At 35.2% G+C, this 17,678-nt stretch overlaps 3 pseudogenes; 2 read left to right on the top strand and 1 right to left on the bottom strand.

The window, feature by feature from the left end:
- Positions 1–1,284: 1,284 nt before the first annotated feature.
- Positions 1,285–2,324, top strand: LOC103322296 (metalloendoproteinase 2-MMP pseudogene; annotated as a pseudogene).
- Positions 2,325–3,262: 938 nt separating this feature from the next.
- Positions 3,263–4,038, top strand: LOC103331011 (uncharacterized protein At2g29880 pseudogene; annotated as a pseudogene).
- Positions 4,039–7,567: 3,529 nt separating this feature from the next.
- Positions 7,568–13,907, bottom strand: LOC148920501 (uncharacterized; annotated as a pseudogene).
- Between the last annotated feature and the right edge of the window lie 3,771 nt (positions 13,908–17,678).

Raw genomic sequence — 17,678 nt, 5'->3', positions numbered from 1 at the left:
TCAGTGATCTAAGTTAATATTTTTGAAGTCTACATTCAAATATCAACCTATAGAGAGGAAAAAAAAAACACAAAGACAAAAAAAAAAAAAGACAAACCATTAACTATTAAGACATTTTGTGATGAAATAAATATATGAGCACGGTGTTTCAAAAAATTGATATAATGACTACAATTTAATCATATGGTTAAACATTTTCCTATTTGGATTCTTTTTTATTTTTATTTTTATTTTTTTGTGTAGAAATGATATTTCAAGAAATACCTTAAAAATTGTCAATTTAAATTATTGAAATACAATGCAAATTGAATCCTACAAATGTATCCCTCAAATAATTGATTTTAAGCATCTTCAATTGGAACTCCCTCCAAGAGACGAAAAATGACGTAAATCCTTGGTAAGTAGGTATATGCTTGTTTACTTACAAGGAATAGGGAAAGTCATGAATCGGGGAACTTAAAAATTTGGGAATAAGGAATTGGAATCAGATCAACTACTCTACCTAGTTGATTCGATTTCTAGTTTTAAGGGTATTTGATTACAGATTTTACCTCATATTTTTTTATTTCACAAATAAACGCATGGGAAGTAAGGAATTGAAACCATTCCGATACCCATTACCGATAAGTAAACATACCATTAAGTTCATAACAATGTTAGTGATATATCTACACACGTGCTTCACATATTAGTGTTTAAATACACATATAAACATTCTGATTCACTAAAGACATACACAAAAGAACAAATATGTAATCAGGCGACAAAAACAAAAGTCATTTTTAAATACAAAAAAACACATTCGGGAATATTATCCAGCACATGGGATTGCATTTGCATATATGTGTTAAAATACAGATATAAAAACATTCTGCCAGAGTAAACTAACACATTTAAACACGAGTTGGCGATCATGAGACAAACAATGTGTGCAAGGGACAATTAAAAAAGAATTTGATTACATATAAACACAAAGAAGCTTGGAGAATAATACTATTATCCAGCACATGCATGTGATCTTTGACTGAGTTGCTGATGGGTGTTCGATCTGATATGACCATTATTTGCCCAACTTGGTCTGTTCGCCTTTATTTTTTTGTTCCATTTGATGTCCATTTTTGCACCATTCATTAACTTCGATGAAGTTGATCTGGTTTAATACTTTATGGAATTGATATATATATATATATATATGAAAATATTCATCGGTAATTATTATTTTTATATGATTAGGGTGTATAAATAGTCCTCCAAATATGTGGCTTTTGCAGCATATCCAAAACCGTAGTTTAGCATAGTGTTTTTTTATACGTAGGTGATAATGGCATTGAAAACTCTATGCTCTCTCTTCACGTTCACTTTCCTTCTGAGCCTCCTTTCTCTCCTCTCTTATGCAGCTTCATCATTAGAACCTCACAACAAAAACTCATCCGCATTTGAATTCCTAGACCATCTTAAGGGGGTTCACAAGGGTGACCACATCCCAGGCATCCATGACCTTAAACTATACCTTGAAAAATTTGGATACTTAAGCTATGCCCACGCAAAGCACAACCCTCATGCCGATGATGACGATTTCGACGACTTCTTAGAGTTGGCCGTCAAGACGTATCAACTCAATTACCACCTCAAGACCACCGGAATATTGGATACCAAAACGGTGTCAAAGATGATGATGCCTCGCTGTGGCGTGGCGGATATCATCAATGGTGCCACCTCAATGCAATCGGGAAAGAAAAAGCACCGCGGTCACAACCACGATCATGATTCCAATGTTTATGGAGTATCTCACTATTCTTTCTTCAAGGGAAAGCTAAAATGGCCTCGTTCTAAGCACCATCTAACATATGCATTTCTTCCTACCACCCCAACGGAAGCCATGGGGCCCATTTCACGGGCTTTTCGAACATGGGCCACCAATACACACTTCAGGTTTAGCCGGTCGCAAAATTATAAGCGAGCTGACATAAAGATTAGCTTCGAATACGGTGATCATGGAGATAGGAGCTCATTTGATGGACCCGGTGGGGTTTTGGCCCATGCTTATGCTCCAACATATGGGAAATTCCATTATGATGCTGAGGAACCTTGGTCTGTGGGTGCTTTGGAAGGTTATTATGACTTGGAGACTGTGGCTTTGCATGAAATTGGTCACCTTCTGGGACTTGGGCATAGCTCAGTTGAGGGAGCTGTGATGTACCCCTACATAGCTTCTGGAGCCACCAACCTGTATTTGCATGACGACGATATTCAAGGAATTAAAGTTTTATACAAGTCTTGACGAAGAGTGTGTGCGAAACAACATGACACTGGGGGTGTATTGAATTAGGATTTTAATATATTTTTTTTAAGCTTAAAAGTCTAGTGGTATTCAATTATGATTTTTAAGTGATCAATAAAAATCTGATGGTATTCAATTAGGATTTTAAAATCATCAATGCAAGTCTGATGGTATTCAATTAGGACTTTTAAAATATTAGAAAAAGTACGGTGGTATTCAAAAACTTACCGATTTTGAAGTATTTCATTAAATGATATAATCTGTGAGACTTTTCAGTGGGTGATATAAATACCAAACCCATAAAAATATCACACCATTTTACATCTGATTCTCACGTTGGACAAAAGATGAACAAACTTGAGAAGTAACAACAGCAACGGAGAAAAGGTTCTCATCTTTTCTCTTCACATGCTTGCTATTATTTTTTTTGTCTCTATTTGCATTATTCGTGTTGCTGATGTGGTACATCCGTGTATATCTGTGTTGCTTTTTGTTTCTGTAAAGATTGATAGGAATGATTTGATAGGAATGATACCAAACCCCATTAATATATGCGTTGCTGTTGTTGTGTTGCTTTGCTTTGGTTTGTTGTGTTACTTTGTTTTTGGTTTGTTGTGAACAGACTTGATAGGAATGGTTTTACTTATTTATATTTATTATTTCATAAAATAATATTTTATTACTTTTGTACAAACTGGAGAAATAACTATTCAAATAACAATAGAGCTTTGTTTTGATACTAGTTTTTTTTATCTTTTCTCACTTGGGAGAAAAGGACCACTGTGCTACAATTTTTTTTTAATTTTTTTATTTATGATAAAGATGAACTTTCTTTTTTGCAAGTATGAATTTATACTAATTGTATTTTTTCATGTGCTTATTTGGCTCTATCATTGTTGTTTGATATAAAGTTGTGAAAATTATGTGTGATATATGATATAGTAGTAAAAGAGGTTTCTCTTACATGTATGATGTAGTAAAATGAAGGATTCACAACAAGGAAAGGACAAAGGAAAAGGAAAAAGTTCCGATAATTATGAACTTTGGACCAAGGAAGAAAGCGATTTCTTGTTAGAGCTATTGGTTGATGGTATCAGTCGAGGATGGCGTGATACTAATGAGTCAATAAGTAAGCAAACAATAGAAAAAAGAGTACTTCCTCGCCTAAATGAGAAAACCGTGTCTCCTAAAACATATAACAATTACGTGAGCCGAATGAGATGGTATAAGAAGCAGTTTGACAAAATGACTACTCTTATGCGTAACAACTCTGGATTTGGGTGGGACCCAATTACAAAGAAGTTCACAGCTAGTGATGAAGTATGGGAAAATTACTTGAAGGTGAGCTTCATATTATAAGCTATGTCACTTACTAGCTTGCTCTAATATTTTATTTATAATATATTAACACTCATCAATTATTTTTTTCTTTGCTAGTCCCACCCAAGTCACAAGAACCTTCAGACAAAAAGTGTTGCTAATTATGATGATTTAAAAATTGTGGTTGGGGGTGCAACTGCTACTGAAATGGCTCACTTGCATTAGGTGTCGATGATACCGATGCAACAACTTTTAGGGACGAGGAAAACCTAAATTTTGGGAGGGAAGACTTTACATATGATGCTGCCAATGAGACATTTGTAGCACCAAGTCACTATCAACCATCCTTCCAACCTTCATCACCCAACCAATCTACACCACCCTTTGAGTCCCCTTTAGGTGTTGAGGTTCCTCAAGGAAAAACAAGTCAAAAGTAGCGAAGTAGATCCGAGTATGAAGGGAGTTCTAACTCAATTGGTTTCACCAACCAAGCCAAAGTTCTTGAAACCATATCCACCAATTTTGAGAAAATCTATGCTCTAATGGAGAAAAGAGAAAGAGATGGAGAGAATAGTATTTGGGATGCTATGAAGGATGTACCAAACTTGGATGACAATGCTCGATTCTTGGCGATTGAATTGCTTAATACTAAAGTCAAACAAGACATGTTCTTGAAGATGTCACCCGAAGAGCGCTCATCTTGGATATCCTTCAAATTGGGATGAATTGTTATTTGGATCACCTTGGTTTTTGGTTGAAAATTGTTTACTTTGAATTGTTGAACTATGAATTTGATTTTTAGTATTTTTGTTGAACTATGTATTTTGGTTTTGTCATTTTGGTTGAACTATGCATTTTGAACTATGCATTTGGTTTAATTTGTTATATTTTGATTGAACTTTTTCCTATTTTTGTTGAACTATGTATTTTGGTTGGACTATGTATTTGGTTTTCATTGTTGTATTTTAATTTCCATGAATATGCTATTTTTTTTTTCACACCATGAACAAAAAGTGGTGACCGACTAAAATAATATGTATGAAAATCACTAGAAACGATAAAGTAATATGACCAACTAAAACTATCATCTATACAAATTAATATGAGGTCCTCATGCAAACAGTACGTCTCCATTAATCACTAGAAACAATAGCTCTTATTTCATTCAAATTGATTGTTCTAATTAATATGTATGAATTCTTTTTTATTTTTTATTTATCAACATGTGAATTACATGATAAAGAATTAATTTTAAATCTTTTATTTTCTTTGTAGTCTCATGTATTTGAATCTACAAACAATGTCACTGTCTACAATTCCTAATTTGTTGGTTAATTTTGATTTTTTTTTTTCACAAAGAGGAAGAAGAATGGAGAATGAAGAAATTGGTGAACAAGAAATAGATGAAGATTTGGATGAAGAATTTGATGAAGGCATTAAGATTTTACTTATGGAAACTCAAACATTAATACAAGTGCTACATCAGTCAGAGAGGGATGAAGGACATATTAAGCGTCCGCTAACTCGACGACGAATTACTACCATTGGATATGATTATGTACATCAGGCATTGAACGAGGATCCCGCAATTTTCCGATAGGTATATAGGATGTATCCTGATGTGTTCCAAAAATTATGCACTATCCTTCAAGAAAAAACACTCTTAAAGGACACAAGATATATTTGTGTTGAAGAAATGCTAGCAGCATTTTTACAAATTGTCGGTCAAAATTCTAGATATTGTGTCATTCGTAAAACATTTGGACGATCACAATTCGCCACAAGTGAAAATTTTCACAGAGTTTTGAGGGCTTTGAATACAATAGCATCTGAGTTGATGGCTAAACCAGGATCATGAGTGTCATCTAAAATAAGAGAAAGTACAAGGTTTTATCCTTATTTCAAGGTAAGTGACAACCATTCCATAATAATAATAATTATTATTATCCTTATTATTACTATTACTATTACTATTACTATTACTATTATTATTATTATTATATTATTATTATTATTATTATTATTATTATTATTATTATACCATTACATTTTTGAATTATTACAGGATTGCATTGGAGCTATTGATGGGACACATATTCCAGCAATAGTGAGGGGATGCGATGTCAGCAACTATCGTAATCGACATGGAAATATATCCCAAAATGTATTAGCGGCTTGCAATTTTGATTTGGAATTCATGTATGTCCTTAGCGGATGGGAGGGTTCGGCTCATGATTCAAAAGTGTTAAGTGATGCTCTATCAAGGAGGAATGGTCTTAAAGTTCCTCAAGGTAAATGCTTATCTTTTTGGTTAGAAATGAGTTTTATTTCTATGTTGCATACTAATATATATATGTGTACTATATAATTAGATAAACATTTCTTAGTGGATTGTGGATTTGCCAACCGACACCAATTTTTAGCTCCATTTCGAGGTGTGCGATATCATCTCTAAGATTTTGCAGGTCATGGTCGTGATCCTGAAAATGAAAATGAGTTGTTCAACCTTCGTCATGCGTCCTTAAGGAATGTAATCTAGAGGATATTTGGTATTTTTAAATCGCGCTTCACAATTTTTAAGTCAGCTCCTCCATTTCTATTTAACACACAAGCAGAGCTAGTGTTGGCATGTGCAGCATTACACAACTTTCTTCGTAAGGAGTGTCATTCCGATGAATTTTCTATTGAGCCAACTGATGAATCTTCATCATCTTCATCCTCATCAATACCAGTTGATGAAGAGGACAATTTTGAGCAGATTTATCAAACCCAAGACCAACAAAGAGAGGATGCTAATACATGGAGAGCTAGCATAGCTTCAGCTATGTGGAGAGATGCTATCTAGGTCATATGAGGAGATGAAGCTCCAACAAATGTTTATTACGTCTTGAATAACTTTTGTTTTCCTTAAGCCATGTCTAGTTTCTACATGACGTTATTGTTATTACTTTTATCATTTGGTTATTTATTCATGTAGCATAATTAATCCATGTTATTATATAATTTTTATTTTATATGAAATCCTAGAGCAAATATGTTGATTCTTTGGAGAATACAAAAATATCCCAAGTGAATCATAAGAGAATCATGTAATTACAATCTATTAAAATCATAAGTAAAATCTTGTAATTACAAATCATGTTGAAATCCATTACATTAAAATCATGTGATTACAATCTATTAAAATCCTAATTGAAACACGCAAGAAGTAAAAGCCCTCGTTCTAAATAGTGTGCCTCAATCACAGCGTGCATGAACGTCGTAATAAAAATTTAAGACGACGGTCCTTGTGAGCCGTAATTCAGTTAAAGAAATTACGACACGCTTTACACACGGTAAAATAGTAACTAATTCTCATTTAAGACGTTCAGTGCACATCGTGTTTAACTTTAAATTTTTTTAAAAAAAATATTAATTCCCTGCCTGCTCATGTTTCATATTTACAATATACTTATATCATATATTACTTGCGTGGATACAAAAATTCACAAAACGAAAAGTAGTATTACAACCAAACTTGAAAGAAAGAACCATTTCATTGAAAACTATACTAATCATAATCAATTCCAATTACAAACTCTATAAAGTATTAAAAAAAATACATAATAGTGCTGCCAAATTTACAATTAACTTGTACACAGCCTCCAACTCATTCACTCATAATAGTGTTGCCAAACCTACAACGTAACCTATGCAAAAACCTCATGATAGCATTGGCAGTAAACATCATCTAACAACAATCAAACTCACACTTGATCTGCCACCTACATTTTGTTTGAAAACTCATTTTAGAAACTTAACCATTGTAATTTGCCAAAGGAAAAACCTCATTACAAATTAATATAATGGTTACCTCAATCAAGAGCTAGTCAAAGGAGATGAACTTGATTGGCCATGTGGTTGTACTGAGAACTACATCTTCAATAAGAAAAAATTCATGTGTTGGCCGAAATAAGGGTTGGCCTCCTACAAGTACCTCAAGGACCCAAACTTTCCAACAATCCGGTCCAAGTGGCACAAAGTGCACATTATCTTAAAGGTTTGTGGATGAAATTTCAGCAAGTGCAACAACTTCTCCACTTCCTGTCCAATGTAGTAGTTTGCACTTTTTCCCTTAAATATTGGCAGAATTACCACGATGGTGAGTAGAAAAGGCCTCAAGGTTAACCGATTTGGATAGAAGGTTGGCAGATTTAGCTTTATGGTTGGCTGAAGAGGCTTCAAGAGCATCATTCTTAATAGGTTTATGGTTGGCAGATTTAGATTTGGATTGAAGGTTGACAAATTAGCTTTACAATTTGCAGAATTCGCTTGAATGTTGGGAGAACTAGCTTGGTTGGCAGAATTGGCTACCAGGCTTCCAAAACCTTGAGCATTTGCACTAACACAAGGGAGCTGCCATGAAAATATACAATAAACTATAAACTCGATAAATAAATAAAAATAATTTAAAGTCTAATAAAATGTACCTACCGAATTAGCATGCTTCCTCTTAGATCCAGCTAGTAAGGAATTGACAATATTTTTCAACTCTTCGACCTCTTTTTCCAATTTAATAACTCTATCACGAGTATATGTCTGAGTACCCACATGTGAAGGTTTTGCTCCAGACCTAAGTCCTCTTACTCTGCCTCGACGCTCAGGGCCAAGTGCTTTGACAAGAGCATCATAGTTAATAGAGTATTTCTCAGCATGTGTTGCATTCTTGTTTTCTTCTTCTATTTTTTTTATTTTTTATTTAAATGAAATAGCCAAATATTGATGGAGCAATTTGAATGCCAAATTCAATCAAGTGATTAGTGGAATGAACCACAAAGGAATGGATTTGTCTATTATCACTACATTTGCAACTTCTTCATTTAAAAATCCACCAGATTTCCTTGTATGCCTACGAATCCATACATTTCCTCTTGTCATGCTATCAACCGATGTACTTGCCTTTCTCTACAAAGAAACCATTTACCAAGCAATAAGATATTGCAATTAGGTGATGTTCTTGTTAAGAAAAAAATAATTTTACCATCTCATCTTCAAGGCGAGCATAGCCTGTACGACTCATTGTGTGTAGCATTGTTTGCATTGCCCTCATCTTCTTAAATCTCTCATTTATCTCCTATAAATATAAGTTATAAACTGTTCGATGTTATTGTAATAGAATAGAAATATTGAAAATTAAATTGCTCTATGTGAAATAATGAAATAGTTTTACCTTGTATTTTGGACCCCAAAGGTTTCTTGATGAAACTTTGCCATTCTTCCATACTCTTTATATTATCAAGCTTCAGTTGCCTTGTAGCACGTTTAATACCAACAAGCTCTCATCGTTTCCACACTTCTTTTAGTAATTTACATCTATGATCTTGCCAAAGCTTTGCCATCTTTTGTAATGCATACTTCTTATGACACTCATCAACAATAAATTTATTGTAAAACATAAAAATTAAAATTATTAGAAATAGAAACATAGCTAATTTAACAACAAAAACAGAAAGAAAACATAGCTAATTGAAATTACCTGAGCGTGCTCCCACAACTAATGCTTGAAGTCTTCATAAATATCTTTCCAATTCCCTAATGTTATAGGCACCAACTCTCTTGCTATGGCACCAAGGAGAGAAGCAATAATTAGCTGTATTTTCCCCATGTGTCTGGCCTCGAGGATTGAATTCAACTAGGAGCTTATTTCCTTTGCTAAGATATTGCAATCGTGCTCGACCCCTAGGTTTCCTATTTTCTTCGCCAACCTTGCCTTTCCCTTTGGATGACACATTAATTCCTTCTGTAGTAGGATTAGCTGCAGCAACTCCATCGGATATTCTTATAGCCCTCCTTTTCCTTGCTCGTAGAATAGCTGCAGCAAGAATAGTTGCGTGTTGTTTTTTTTCTCGCTTGGCACTTTAAAATGATTATATGAGACATGATCATCAATGAACATTTAAAAATAAAATAAAATAAACCTTAAAATTATTAGCTTACTTCAGCAGTCATGTTGTGTTTTTTCCATTCATAGTGCGTCCTGTCTTAGCCTTGAGAAAAGAAAACCACCAAGTACAGTAACTAAGAATAATGATCCAAATGAATTGACAAAGAGTAAAGAAAGTAGTATAAAATATCTAAAGTACAGTTACTAAGAATAATGATCCAAATAAATTGACAAAGTAGAGGTTTTAAGGACTCATAGTCTTACCTTTTCTTTTGGATACTAAGTTGTACCCTCAAAATGGCCAAAAGGATAACTCTCATCATCAAAATTCAGGCCAAGTTTTGTTACATCTAACGGCATGGACAACGTATAAGCATTCTCATTATGAAAGCCCCTTGTTGGTGCTTTTAGTACCACATACCAATTTGAATTGTTATCAGTTCTAGAGTAAAACACTTGCTTAGCTGGAGATGCTAAAATAAACGGACTTTTCTAAATTGATGTAGGCCTTGATGGAGATTAACTAGAGTAAATCCATCTCCAACTTTGACACCATTCGTTATGTTTGTCCAATCGCAGTCAAATATAGGTACTTTGAACATGCGATAATCTAGCAAAACAATGTCTCTTATAACCCCATAATAAGTAATTTTCCCAATGGCCTGAGATGTGTCTTCTGCACTAGATTGACAAATAGTGTTTGCCTCCATAGATACACCACTATCTTGTGTGCTTCTGTTAACATCTCTTGTGTGAAAGCGATGTTCATTGATACCATAACCAAAACAAGACATTACATCTCTCATAGGCCTACATGCAAGCCACTTTACTGTTGTTGACATACCACTAGTGTTGCCAAACTTGACTTTATTTTTTAACCATTCACTAAAAGTCAATATATGACATTTTTCTAGCAGGCCTTCATTATTCAAAAGACGTCTATCTAAAAGCTTAAGCTCCTCTCGATGCATTCTAGTACAGAAAAGAAGAGCATGAAGTTAGAATAAAATAGCAAGCAGTCATATGGCCAATTGTAATAGATATATATGTATATATTAGTTTTAAGCTAAGTTCTTATGCTAGATACGGTTCAACTTCTGCAGTATTTAACAGAACATAACGATGAGCAATATCCAACATTTCAGAAGTCATGATCTTTAGCTTGCTTGCTAAAATAGGTCGTCCTTCAGTTGCTATTCCAAATTCAAAATCCTCATTTCGGGTGTGTCGAACACCCATTTCAGCAGCGTCTTTCATGTACCCACTACAATGACGTGAGCACTCTTCAGCTGCATAACGCACTGTCATACATCCTTCGAGTCTAGCACAATTTTTCACATATCCTTTCAATATCTTCATATATCTAGTTCACGACATAGAACTAATGAGCATTAGTTGAAATGTATTTGTGAGGTTTTAATGAAGCTTAAATCAAATTGCATATGTAAATGAACATACTGAAACTTAATTAAATAGTACCTTTCGAATGGGTACATCCAACGGAATTGGACTGGACCACCTCTTAGGGCTTCTTGACTAAGGTGAATTGTCAAGTGAACCACAACATCAAAGAAACATGGAGGAAAATACCTTTCAAACATACACAAGGTCTCTGCAACATTGGCATCTAGAGATTCCAATTTGTTTTTGTCAATCAATTTTTGACACAATTCATTGAAAAATGAACATAGCCGAAATATGGCAATCCTTGGTTCATTTGACAAAAGGCCCATTAATGCTACTGGTAGTAATTGTTGTAATAAAACGTGACAATCATGCGACTTAAGGCCTAAAATCTTACGATCTTCCAAAAAAGCATGACTTGAAATGTTAGAGCTGTAACCATCAGGTAATTTTAATTGTAGCAGCCTCTCACAAAACACTTTCTTCTCTTCTTGTGTTAACATGTGTGGTCCTGAAGGAAAATTGATATTTTCCCCACCCTTTGTTTTTCTCTTCGTATTCAAAAGTGTCCCAACTATAGAATAATGAAGCGAAGGACATCTAGTGCTGAATGAAAACTCAGTATCAAGCATGGAGGTTAGGGATTTAGAAAACAGAACCTTAGGAACTGTCACTGAGAATTTAGCTTTGCTCGAGCAATTGTCTTCTAGCAAAAGGGGAACTGGAGCTCTTGATTAACTGTGAGACAGAATCTATAAATTGTGATAGAGGGAGATGGAGAGAGAAGTGGAGTAATAGTCTTTCAGCTTTGCCTTAACGTTCGTCTGAATGAAAAATAAAACGAGGGAAATTTTTAAAAAATTCTTATATTACAAATATATTAATTCATTTTGGCAAAAAAAAAAATTTTGAATTACAAATTACGGCATACTCATCGCACGCCGTAATATATATAGCATTCACAGCATATTCTCAATCACGCCGTTAAAAGACAAAAAAACCTTTTTAAGTCATGTTTTCATATGCCGTAAATGTAAGTTATTAATGGCACGCTTTACTATCTTTTTAAGGCATGTTATCATATGCCATAAATATATGTTATTAACAGCACGCTTTACTATATTTTTAAGGCATTTTTTTTCATATGCAGTAAATATCAGTTATTAACAACACGCACAAAAAAACATGTTGTAAATATCAAGTCGTAAATGATCCAATTTGGTGTAGTGCTTAATAGTCCTTTCAAAGCATTTTTCTTTTCAATGAAACGATATTTCAATTAAAGTGGATTCCAATTTCCAAATAAAATATCCTTCATGAATAATACGAGCAGCTAGCAAGATACAAAAGTGAATGGGGCTACTTGCTTAATTAAATGTCTGATTGCAAGAGACGGTTGTAGATTTTGAAAAGAACAAAAAAAAACTAGGAAAAGTTAAATTTTATGTAGTTGTTGTGACACATGGTATTAGAGCCAACTCGGTGGACTTTATCATGTGTGATTGGGGACATGGGTGTGGATCTTGACAAAGATTGTTAATGATCAAATTATAGGCCCTAACGAGGACGTCATTCATTTAAGTAGTGGAAAATTTAACACCCTAGATTGGTATATTGAGTCTCGCATTGGTAAACTACTAGGTCGATATGGGCTTCATAACGCTAAGGTGGCATATGGTAGAAAATTGAACTTTTCCCTTTCAAACTCATTTTTTCTTGCCTACAACCCAGTTTAGTATTTGTTTTCCTCTTTTTGGCTGAGGTGGCTGATGGAAGGAATTTTTGGTCCTTCTTCTTCAAGATACGTAGGTGTGCCACCACCAAGCCACCAAATGGCTTGGATGGAAAAGGTTGGATGGATATGTTGCGCTTCTGATTTTTGATCAAGTGACTAATCAGCCAAGCAAGTAACCTCCTCTTGGCCTAGGTTCTTTCACTTCCTTGGGCTCGAGGATGGGTAAGCTTGGTGTGGATGTTTTTGTGATTTTTAGGATTTTTAAGTGAAAATGATGCAATTAAATTAAAGATATGATTAAACTTAAAGACAAGAATTAAAGTGCAATAAAATAGATCAAAGAGATGAACGAACGTAAATTAAACAAAGAAGAAAATGAAAAATAACAAGAATGATAAAGCTCTGAAATTAAACTTAATAAAAATGCTTAAACGAAATTCGATAACAAAACAATTTAAATAATTATGAATTTAAAAGCAAGATAATGTAAATAGCAAGAAAGTAAACTTACACTAAGAAAATGAAAAACTTGCTATACTAAGTGCTTCAAAAGTAAAATCCTAGGTCTAGAAAAAGAAAAGTGCTAGATGAAAAATAGGTTTGTGTGTCTGATGATGTGTCTTCTGCCTTCGTCTGACGAAGTTTATATAAGGGCATCCGCCAACCCATGGGTTGGCCATTAAATGGCACGAGGTCCACTCTTTTGAAACTCCTTTCTTTTGAGGCATCCTAAATTCGTGGGATCACATTGATGGAGATATTTTGATTACTTGATTCTCTCTTTCTTTTGGAAAATTATGGATTGTCATCAGTCTCCTTAATTTCTTTCCTTATGAAGCCTCCGTCACATGCATGCAATCCTCCAAAAATCTTGGGTTCGAATTCATGGCTTGGGCTTAGACCTCCGAGACTTCATCTTGACATCTGGCATAACCTTGTGACCTCCGAATTTCTGGAATTCTAGAGCTCTGGAGTTCTAGACTTGGCCGATGAAGGCCTCATCCTTGGTCAACAGATCCCTATAGCCGATGGAGGCAACATTCTTGGACCAACTCTCCAGAGGATTTGGAGATTCCTGCTGGGCAAATCTCACCTTTAGCAAACATCAACTTGACAAATCTCACCTTGACGGAACTCACCTCCACGGATCTCACCTCGACGGAACTCACCTCCGCGGATCTCACCTTGGCAGAACTCACCTCAGTGAATTTCACCTTCGCGAATCTCACCTTGGTAGATCTCATTTCGGCATAACTCACCTTCACGGATCTCAGCTAGACGAAACTAACTTCACGAAACTCACCTTGGTGGATCTCACCTTGGCAGATCTCACGTCGGAGGTCTCCGAGTTGGTAGATATGAGGAAATTTGACCACCCCCAAACCGTATATTTTTTTCTTAGCTAAAGACTAGTTACTAGGATCCAACTAAGGCAATTACCAATGTGCCAAATTCTATATTTTCTAAATTCCTAAAGAGTTTTTCTATTTAAACCCTGCACTTCTCTTTGTTTACCCCATATTCTAAGTTCTCCCCAACTTATAATTCAAATTATTATAATTTCTAAGAAAACCCCATTATCTTCTCAAACTACCCCTAAATACACACCCAGCATTAAAAAAAAATTAAAATTAAAAAAATTAAAAAACTCATCAACCTCCCACCTCTCTATCTTGCCCCTTACCACTCTACTTCGAAGCTTAGTGATTAACAGCTAATTTCAGCTATCATTACTTATTGTAAAACAGAGAGACTCACAGTCTTTACCTTCCTTGAGGAGCCTTGATCAAATTCTTGTACAAAATTCAGAAGTTGCTTGGGGAAATCAACAGGTGGTCTTCCTGATGGAAACTTCTCACATTACATACCTCAATTGAAGACCCACAAGCCATTATTTTCATACCGTATTTAGGGTTTATGAAGAGAAGATGAGTGTGTAGTAGGTTTCTTGAAATTTGAGAGTTGAGTAGATGAGTTTGTGTTTTTCTAAAACTTAATATGAAGAGTGGTGGGGTGTGTGTATAGATGTACTAGGGTTAAAGGTTAAGTTGGATGACCTTTTTGTCTTTTTACACAATAATAAAACTTAAAAGATTAATGATTTAAGTATTGGGGTGAACAACCTTCATTTACATGTGTTATGCAATTTTAAACACGCTTGGACTTGTTGGCAAGCCCACATGACCCCCAACCCAAGTCTACTCATTGGAAGTTTCTATCACAATCCAACACACTTGCAACGTATGATGGGACTTTGATGTCCATGACATGCCTTTGTTATCTATGTCCCAATTCCGCTACATATACCACTCCCTTGCCTTTGCTACCTATACTCAGCCCAAGGATGCTTTGCGCACACATGCCTTGCCACGATCTATTTCACTTTGCCTCTATCTTGGCATGGACCAAGACACCAAAACAATGCCATGGTCTTGCCTCAAATTTCAAGGTTGTTGCAAACCACCACCGCCAAAAGAATATAACACCCTCTTCAACTTAACTCCTTGGTGACCCTCATCCATCAACCCATCACTTGGTTCCACCTCAACCATTGTTTCTAACACCCTCTTCAACTCAACTCCTTGGTGACCCTCATCCATCTACTCATCACTTGGTTCCACCTTTACCATTGTTTCCTCTTTGATTTCTTCCTCGGACTCTTCCGTATAATCCTTCTTGGTGTCATCGGCCATTTTTTCCAAATTCAACATCTCTGACGATGTTATTAGTCACCATGCTTTACACAACTCATCCTCTTATTCACTTTTTGAAGGGTGTGAAATTCATGGAACACATCTATTTGCCTAACTCATCAAGTCATCAACTTGCTCATCAACATCTTTATGCCTATAGGCCAATTCAAAATCAAACTCCCCAAGCACATCTATATAGATGTCAAAGTCTAATTGGATGAACCTCATATTATACAAGTTGTTGAAGCAAAGAAAATTAAAAGAACAATATTACCCGGAAAATTTGTTGTGAAGCTGTGAACGATTCTTGGGATGAGTTGCGTACAAAGTCGCTCTTTTTAAGACGTTTCGCGGCTCTGCTCAATTTGTGCAAGCAGTTCAGGAAATGCCACTACGTCCTCAGGATAAAACAGCCCCAGAATCTCCTCTATCTAGGTTCTTCCTTGCATTGAGGAAGGACCCGAATACAAACACCTTTCTATGTTGCTCAGAAACTTTAGTTCAGAAAATAAGAAAAAGATATGAAGAGGAGGAAGGCAGCAGCTATGGTCTGTGTCTTTTCTCTCCTAGCCATATAAGATATATATATATATATATATATCACAAAGAGAAGTTATGGGCTTTAAGGACATCAATGCATCAGTTGAAAAAAGATTCACCCCATATTAATAGAAAATAACTCCTATTAATAAAGACAATTTAAGGCAATTATTGAATTATTGAATATATATATTTTTAAAAATGAAAAATAAACATACCAAATTCAACAATCCCCCACTTGTTTATTTTATAAATAAATTCATTAAGCAACATATCATAAGACTATGCATAAGTAGAGGTGTTTTTCAACTTGAACCTTTACATAGTGACGGAGCTTCAGAATATACAAGAGTAACATATAGTTTTGAACTCTATCTCTGACAACACCACACACATAGCCTTACTAAGGTGAAGTTCAAAAGCCAGCACTTTACGGCCATGTGCTTGTATCCCAGTATAATGAATGCTCTAGAAAATTTCCCCCAAAATTTTCATAGAAAACGGCCTCACTTTCACATTCACATAGGTGAGACTATCAGAGATATTCATGTAGCTAAATATCCCACTCAATATAGAGTATATATCTCATTAAGAGATATAAACAACTCAACCTTAAATTGCTTCAGGATTTCATGCTTCTAAGGATGGATTATGGAACACTAGCATAACTCCACTCATATCACTAAATGACTTCTTATTACCCATTAAACCTATTTCTTGGGATTTCCAATTTATAGGTTGGGTTACCATCACAAGTGACTTAACCTTCTAGGGGTTTTAGTCTCATTCCTTTTGAGGTTTTCCAAACCTTTTCTCGTGCTAGTCCTTTCATCAAAGGATCAGCCAAATTCTCATTAGACCGTACATAATCCACTCTTACAGCCCCATTAGAAAGAAACTCTCTAATAGTACTGTGCTTGCGACGTATTTGTCGCCTCTTGCCGTTATAATAACGGTTCTGAACTTTTGCAATAGCTGCAGTACTATCACAGTGGATAAGAACAGCTAGTATCGGTCAATGAGTTATTAAAAACAACAACTTTAATTCTCGTAAGTGCATGAACCGTTAATAGTATAGCTTATGTAAATACGAGGTCGATCCCACGGAGAATGGTAACTTGGTTCCAAGTTAAATTACTTAGAATGCTAGAAAAACATAGAACAAAGAAACTGACTGAGTAGCTAAAGGCAAGGTCGAATTCAACAATGCCTCTTGCTAATTACTCAAGGTCTAGAACAGAATCCTAGCACCACACACGCACTCAAAATGGGGGGTTTTGTTGTTGAAATGAAAAGAAGAAAGTGAAATGAAAGTGCTCAAAAGTAAACACTGGCAGCAATCAACAAGTTGTGAAACAATGAGAAATACATAGATAGGATAGAAGAGAAGAGAAGAACTAGCTGGCATCAATGTAGTTCCCATGACAGCTCCAAGCTCTCTTCTCTCTTTGTGGTGAATCTGAATGTGTGTATGAGAGTAATGGATGAAGTGAAAATGTGTATCTTTCTCCTTTGAATGAGTGTGCAGCTATCTATTTATAGAGTGCAATTTTGTCCTTCCCTTTAGCTGGTGAAGCACACCTCTCTTAGCTGCTCCCAACTGCTCCAGCTGACAAATACATGCATTGGTATAGTTTCTTTATGGAAAGCTTGACTTTTGTTCATCCTTCTGAGTTCCTGAGCTGATTTGACGCCCACGTGTGGCTGCCCATACTTAGCACATGGCTCTAGGGATGTAGCCACATTAAATGTTATGGCAGTCAACATGACATTTCTGTGAAC

The sequence above is a fragment of the Prunus mume genome, linkage group LG2, assembly GCF_029339155.1.
Source record: "Prunus mume cultivar Tortuosa linkage group LG2, ASM2933915v1, whole genome shotgun sequence".
NCBI classification, from domain to species: domain Eukaryota; kingdom Viridiplantae; phylum Streptophyta; class Magnoliopsida; order Rosales; family Rosaceae; genus Prunus; species Prunus mume.
The sequence above is the reverse complement of the archived record's forward strand: the minus strand, read 5'-3'. Positions and strand labels throughout refer to the sequence as shown.